This window comes from Vicugna pacos, chromosome 26, assembly GCF_048564905.1.
Source record: "Vicugna pacos chromosome 26, VicPac4, whole genome shotgun sequence".
Taxonomy (NCBI): Eukaryota; Metazoa; Chordata; class Mammalia; order Artiodactyla; family Camelidae; genus Vicugna; species Vicugna pacos.
Window position 1 is genome coordinate 10,348,001 of NC_133012.1, and position 8,491 is coordinate 10,356,491.

The window sequence follows — 8,491 nt, forward strand, 5'->3', positions numbered from 1 at the left end:
CTGAAAGGATTTAGATAGGGGACCTTTCCCAGGAAGAGAGAGAGCTATAATATAATAAGAACAAGGGAAGAACCTAGCAAACTGTGTGTTAACATTTCTCTGTGTGTCCCATTGCTTCTACGTGGTCCAGAAAACATTTGTTTTGTTTGTTCTTTTTCCATCTTCCTATGACTTGCCTTCCTTGCCTTTGAAGTCCCAGACCCCTGCCTTTTTCTCCTTAGGCCAGAATGACATACATACCTGACTTTGCCTGACTGTTTTTGAAATCTCCCATGATGTGAGGATTCTCCATACATATATAATTAAATTTTATTTTCTCCTGTTAGTTTGTCTCACATCAATTTGATTCTCAGATCAGCCAGAGGAACCTAGAAAGGTAGAGGGAAATTTTTCCCTTCCCCAACACTCCCCTCAATCCAGTCTCCAAAGCTTAACAATTAAAGCATCTTCAAATCTTTAAAATGTGTCTCTTCTCTCTACTCCCAGTGCCTCATGACTGAGAAACTTCTGGGCTACAAACTTGAATTCTTTTAGTTGTGATGATGATGACTTTTTGTTTATTTGGTGTTTTATTTTTTGGTTTTGGGGTTTGGGGGTTTTTGTTTATTGGGTTTTTTTTTTCTATTTGGAAGAATAAAAGGTTAATTATTTTTTATTTTGTAAGTTAGTTATTTCTGTTTTAAAACTGGAATTTCAAGTGAAGCTTCATCTGGAATGCTTGAGAAATAGAACCACTACTTTCTTAAAGAACTTTCTTCAAGGGACATATGTCGACCAAAACAGAAAATGACTCGTAAAGTTTATACACATTTACTAAACCAGATAGCACCGAATGCACGTACAGATATAAACCTAGAAGAAATCTGACACCAATTTCTGCCGGGCAGGCCAGTAGTTTAGACTATGTTATGCTGGGTATGTTTTATGTACCCTCTTATATTTACTCTCAACCCTTCCCTACCCCAGTGTGAGCCCCAGGTGGTTGACTGGCAGAGACTACATCAGCGGTCGCCTCTGGCTTCTGGTAGGATTTAGCCAGTGGAAAGCACTGGGAAGAGATCAGAGGAGAGAGAGATACTGACGGTCCTCCCTTCCCCCTCAGTTCCCTCCCTTCCAGGCTGCTCTGAGTTGGCTGCCACCTCCTCTCCGAGGCCCCAGCTCTAGCCGGCAGCCTGCTCCACGGAGCCTCCGTCTCCTGGTCCCAGTAACTCCCTCCTCCCCTTGACTCTTCAGGCCAAGGTGGCATTCGCTCCCCACAATTACTAACCCACAGTCCTACATTTATCCTCTGCTGGTTCCCTTAAGCCTTACCTACGCCTTTATGAACAGTCCTTTATTAAACCTTCCTCAAAATAACTAGTTGGAGGTGCCATTTGTCTTCTGACAGGACCCTGCCTGATAGAGCAATTGCTGCCTGGAGTGGTCCTAGGGAAACAACTGTACAAGGGAATTCTGGGACTTGCAAAATTCACGGATGACTTCTTTCTTAAGGGAAAATGGGATTCAAGGAATCCATGGCAAGTGTTGGCATCACCATTACTCAAATCACCACAGGGCAGGGGGAGCACTGCAGGTAGGAGGCAAGTTGTTGAGAAAGAAAATGTCGGGGACCTGTCACTGCTGTGGCAACAACAGTGTTTATGAAATGTGTGGGTTGATTATAAAGATTGTGGGGGCAGCTGGCTTCTGTCGCCCTAGAGAGCACATACAGGGAAAAGAAGACAATACGTGACTGCTGTTTACGCCCCCGGTCAGCCGTGTTCTGTTACAGCATCCTGAGCAGACGAACACAGAGTTGCAAGCATTCAAATATAACAGAAGAATGAAAACACGTTCACACATGCAAAATCTCAAAAAATTAACCCTTCTTCTAGAAGTTCCTGGAGGATGTGCTTGACCAAGTAGGCGAGTAAACTGAGAAAAAGGAAGGCATGGAATCCAGCGCAGGAAAGAGGCAAAAAGAACTCCCAGGATGGTAATAAAAGGAAAACCAGTATTCAGAAAGCCTTTGGGAGAATCTATCCAGGCTGAGGTAGGAGAAACTCAGGGCTACAGAAAGTCGTCACGGGGAACAGAGAGAGGGGGAGTGCCAGGGAGGGAGGGAGGGAGGAAGGAAGGAAGGATAGAAGGGAGGGAGGGAGGAAGGAGAAAAGAGAAGAAAAAAGACAAGAAGAAAGAAAAGACAAGAAGACCCTATGTGTTTGAATGTGCTGTCATGAAATTTGTCTATGTGACAGGTGCAGTTTTGGACTAAATTAAATAGATCCAAAGAATGTTAGAAAATTTAAAACAAATAGCAAATTCAATACGTAGAAAACAAAAAGTTGTCTAAAAAAGTAAACAAAATTACAGTACACTACATTGCTCCGCTGTGAACAATGTGTACACAGTCACAATGAAATAAACGTAAGTATTGATTTTATCATGTATGTGATCATATTCATAGGAAGAGGCATTGTATGTCGAGCGGTGGGTGGGGGGGTGTAAAAGTACTAAAGAATCACCTAACATAGTGGAAATCAGGGAGGGAGAAATCAAGAAATGGTGATATAAATATGTTATCTAGAAATATGAGGGAAATGAAAGGAGTAGCTAAAAGAATCAAAACCAGAAGCTGGGTTGGAGAGCAGTAGGGCCTTGTCAAATACTTTATTTTATATATTCTGTTTTATTGTTCTTCAATTTAATAATAATTACATTAGAGCACCAAAGAGAGAGTACCTTCCTTCAGAATTATTAGACAATCACTGTTTTAAGAATTCATATATTTATTTTTTAATGGAGCTACTGGGGCTTGAACCCAGGACCTTGTGCATGCTAAGCACACCCTCTACCACTGAGCTACACCCTCCCCCCTTAGACAACCACTTTTAATGGTGGAACCCAGTCCCTGATATTTGTCTAACAGTTCTAACAGGAAGAGTCTAGCCAATGGCATTTTTTAAGAAAAAAGATTCATGAAGATTCCTTTATTTGAGTCAGCAATGAATTCAGCTTTTCTGATTTGTTTGCTTCAGATGTTAAAATATCACCACAAACAGCTGTGTTTTTTAAAAATGGAAAGAAAAAAGAATGCTCTTGTGATGAGTTGTGTAGCTTTCAATCCACAGACCAGGAAAGGCAATAATACACACCTGGCCCTGCCATCCTATTGCTAGCTGAAGGTATTACTCAAAATCAGCTCTTCAGAAATCAAAATCTGAGGTTTTGGTAAATGTCATCTAATATTTAACTGCCTAAAAACCCCACGTTGTGAGTCTCTTTAGTTACTGAGGGGTATGTAATACAATTACTTCTTCTTGACCGATTCACTAAAAACTAATATTAAATTTACATGCCTTTTCTTCCTATTTATATTGAAGTCCTAAGGCTATCATGACCATACTATCTTGTATGAAAACTTGGAAGTCATTGTCCCGTTTGTTTTTGCAGAAAACTCTTTCATATTTTTATAAAAATAAAATAAGGGGATTAAAGTAAAATGTAATTAAATTTAAAACTGTACTTCACTCATGAAAAAATTTACAGATTTCAAATCATGACACTGGCTACTCCCAATTCAACTATAATATATATACTTGTGTGTATACTATATGTGTACTATGTATATGTCAATTAATTAATATTTATGTGTCTGCCCCAAATTGGAAGCAGCGTATCATCCATCCAGAATTTGTGAAAGAGCACATTCTCACAATTCTGCCACCCAAGGCTGACCAAAAGCGCAGTTTTAAAGCATGATTTTATGGACAGTCGCTTAATGATGAAAAGTCCATTCTTTCCTGACAATCAGAGAACTAGCTCCAAGGACCACGTCAGAATCCGCATAGGCTGGCCTGCGCGGAATTGTTCTGTGACACTGGGCCCACAGCTGGCTTTGAAAGCTATGGTAAGCAGCTCGACCAAATCCTTTATAGCACCTCCATTTAACACATCAGCACAGATTTGCTATAAACCACCTTGAGATGGTTAATTTTCTGTGTCAGCTCTACTGGAATAAGCGACACCCTGGTAAAATACTAACTCTGGATGGGCCTGTGAGGTGTCTGTGGAAGAGATTAGCGTATCAATCTGTAGGCTGAGTAAAGATAGTGGTCCTCACCGAAGTGGGCGGGCATCCTCCAAGCCCTTGGAGGCCCAAGTGGAACAAGCCAGTGAAGGAAAGGAGGATTCCCTCTTCTCTTCTTGAGCTGGGACACCCTCCTTCTGCCCTGACATCAGCAACCCTGGTTCCAGGCCTTCAGACTCAGCCTCAGTTACACCAGCAACCTTCCTGGTTCTCCATCTTGCAGATCAGATTGTAGGACTTTACCCCCATAACTGCATGAACCAACTCGTGTAATTAATAAACTAATGAATATATTTCTGGTTCCGTTTCTATTGATTGTTTCTCTGGAGAATCCTAATGAATACACATCTGATTCTGAAATATTTTTCTAAAAAACATAAATGACTCTAAAACCTTGCGGGGTAGAGGTAAAGAGCCCGTCACTAACAGAAATCCTTGAGCCCTGTCATACAGGACGGCAGATAGGGAAGCAGCTTGTTAAAACCACCTCCGCTCATCACACGACAAAACTGGCTGAAACAAAGTGGCTGATTGGCATCTGCTCATCATTAATGAGGATATTGACCCAATATTATTTGTTGACGGCTCAGACCCCAAATCTGAAACCTGAAGTTATCAAGCAGGATATGCAATCGCTTATCTAAACATTGTCCTTGGCCTGAGGTAAAATCAGCCCGGATGAGTTTATCACACTTACTAAAGCTTGTTGACTAGCCAAAGAGCAGAGTAAAGATATATACTGATCGCAGGTGTGCTTTTGGAGTAGTACATGACTCTGAGATGCTTTGGAAACACAGAGGGTTTGTCACCTCTGCTGGAACCCCATTCAAAACAGCAAGTTAAGATGCTTTTCGATGCTCTCCCACTTCCCAGAAAGGCGGCTGTTGTAAGGATTGAGATCCATGTACAAAGATAACATGGAAGCTAATGGACATGCCCTAGCAGATCATTATGCCGAACAACCTGCTTTTACCAAAATTATGATCCTATCTAAACCCCCAAAAGATAAATCTCTGGAGGGAGTCACTATAAAATATCATTTAGCCCTTAATTTTGAAAAAGAAGACAGGAAAAAAAAAATCCAGCTGTGCCCTTCACTCAGATAATCCTGGCTGCTTGGTAGCACCAGGTGATTTCAACTGGAAATTAGCTCAGTTTCTCCATGAAATTACTCATCGTGGGATACACAAAGGGGTTAGCATTTTAAATCAGCGATGATGAGGGCATTTTAAAAAAACAGCAGAGAGTATTTTCGGGGTCTTGTGTCACCTGTCAACAACATAATCCTGGAGGACAACCTGCTTTACTGAGTCTATCTATCAATTCAAATGTTGGTCTCCTCCAGAAGTACACTCACAAACACACCCAGGAACAATGACTAATAGCTGCCATCCCACGGCCCAGTCCAGTTGACACATAAAATTAACCATCACACATTCTAATTTCTGCTTTTAAATTGTCTACGATTTTAGGTTTAACTCCACTGACAAAATGGCATGAAAGGCTGCTGTTACATTAGCACCTCCTTTAGCTTCTAAATGCTGTTGAGAGGTGTCTGCTAGTCTAGCCCAAAAATCTGTATTTTCACCTTTTTAAGTGTGTTTGCATGATTGAACTGCGGTTCAATCAATTCTTACTGGAAATGCTTCAGGTATGGCTTTTAAGAGACTTTGACCTACTCTCCTGGCCCTCTTTGGACCTTGAGGTTTATTGTGAAAAGAGGGACCTTACACATGCCTACAGGACTGGGGTTCTGAGTTAGTCCAGTCAGCTTTAGTTGTTCAGAATGAAGCACCTGAGGTTCCAATGTGTGTACAAGTAGATGTAAGTCAGATAACCCCGCCTCCTATGAACCCAAAAGAATTCTGAATTCTTCTATGAGTATTTTCTAGTCTTGTGTGGATTTAGGGAAGTCTCATTATAGTTCTAAATTCCACTCAGATCCAAAACTTAAATTCTACAATTGCTTGCAAGGCTGGGTCACGGGAAGGATGGCTCTTTAGAAGCAACTGACATGCGGGGGTTTTAGGGGCACTGCAGGAAAAGGTAGGGTCTGGAAATGGCGGGGGTAGGGAGGGTTGGGAAGGAGGCAATCAGGAGGAAAAGTGGGAAGAGGGAGAGCTGGTTCAGGCAGGAAGTTGGAAAACCGGAGGGGGAGGGCTTCTCAGGAGAGTCAGCCTAGTTTGTCCTCGTTCACATTAGTCAAATTGCTCATTCGCCTTGGCCAGAGAATCTTTTAGGGAAGAAATTTTGGACTCAGAATTGGGGGGGGGGGGGCTCTGCACACCTATCAAACAACACTGCCTACTGGGCCCTGAAAACTTTTCCCTTTTCTTTTCTAAGGCACCACTCAAATGAATGAGTTTATTCAAATCAAATGTTCCCTGAGTGGCCACCAAAGGCCCACGTGGATCTCGGTAGAGGTATGCCATTTAGAAAGACAGGAATTAAGAATTCGTATTTTGATAAGAGCACTTAGAAGATGTAAGAGGTTTTCCTGGCAGAGGAGAGGATTTAGACTTAAACAACCCCATGAAATGTGGCAATGGTCAGCACGAAGGTACAGCAGCTCCCCTTCATCCACGGGGGATACATTCCACATCCCCCAGTGGATGCCGAAACTGTGGATAGTACCGAATCCTACATATACTTGTTTTTTTCCCTATACGTACATACTTATGATAATGTTTAACTTCTAGATTAGCCGCAGTAAGACTAACAACAACAACAAATAATAAAATAGAGCAGTTATAACAATATACTGTAATAAGTCATGCAAATATGGCCTCTCAAAATATCTATTGTACAAATTCAATGCCTCTTTCATCTTAACTAAGCACGTATCACGCACCGCAGCCAGAACTTTTGCAGTCAGAGGTAAAACAGCCAAACTAACATGAATTTCTCTTTTCTTCTTCACAATTTGACAGACAGAGGCTTCGTTCTTACCGTGGAGGTTAGCAACCGCTGCACACGATTTTCTTTCCCCGTTAAGTCGAGAACTTTCTTTCCACTTACAAGCGGCATTGTGACCTCTCTTTGGCAGATTCGAATCGCCAGCATCACTACTCCGGCGCTTTGGGACCATTATTAAGTAAAATCAGGGTTATCTGAACATAAACACCACGATTCCAGAAGAGTCGATCTGATAATCCAATGGGCTACTAAGCGATAAACCTGCGAGATGCGCTGGACAAAGGGTGATGCCCGTCTGAGCGGGACGAAGTGGGACCTCGCGAGATTTCATAGCGAGAATCATCACCCAGCGAGATTTAGAACTGGTGGAATTTTCCAGTTAAGGTTTTCAGACCGCGCTTGACCTTGCATAACCGAAACCACGGCAAAGTGAAAGCAGCGATCTGATACTCTGCACCCTACCCCACCCCCACTCCAGGCAGAAAACCAGAGAATGTTCTCTCTGGATGAAAGCCAAGCTCTCTGGACACAAAACTGACGTGGAAGGAAAAAGTTCAGCGGGTTTTATTGGTGATTCACAGCGAAGTTTGTCCAAACAGATGCCAGTCCAGTGAGAACCGCAAAGTCTGTGTCGCAGGTTCAAACAGCGGGTTTCTAACGCCCGTGCCTGTGTTCCATGATGATTCCCCTTCGGACAAACAATACTCTGAAAAAGCACGTCACAAAACAGCAATGCAAAGGACAGCGAGAAGTGATGGAAAGGAACCTGATTCCACTAAGGGTACCAAAAAGAATGGGAACTGATAATGAAACCCAGGACCAAACTGAGAATAAATGGTCAAGGAACTTAACACAAAGAGCGGAGTTCAGACCCAGTAATGACTGACCAGTCCTCATGGACCCGCCAAGCCTCCAGCAGAAGGGACAAGGGGCCTCTGTGTAACTATTGAACCTGATTGAAGGTTGGGGTCTGCAGTGACTACAAACCAGGTCGCCGAGGGACCTTACCATCACTGTGAAATAAACAAAAACCACTAGAATGAGAAGCAGCAGAGGGTTTTTACCCGGAGCCTGCTGTAGCAAGGGAGTCAGCCACCACGACGTGCATTTGGCAGCCAGGAGCAGAAATCTTCACGGTGGAAAGAACAGCTTCAAGTATGCCCTGACTGGAGGCTGCTGGCATGAGGAAGCTGTGGGAAGACTGACTAGAAAGAAGCCATCCTTTTTGATTGGTGAGGGGCACGTTTGGTTTTTTTCTGACTGGTCCTAAGTTGGAGGCAGGGATAAAAATTAGGTTGTCGATCAAGTCCTGGCTGTTTGGGGCCAACTGTCACAGAGGTTATTGTTTGACTTCCTGGATTGTTTGCTAGAAATAGTGGTCTGATACCCTTAAGTCTGACTTGCAGATAGTAGGCTGGCTTCCTGGGCTGCTTCCTGTAGATAATGGGTCGGTTTCTTGAGCCAGTCGCTGTGGATTGGGGGTCAGAGTTATGTTCGTGTATATGG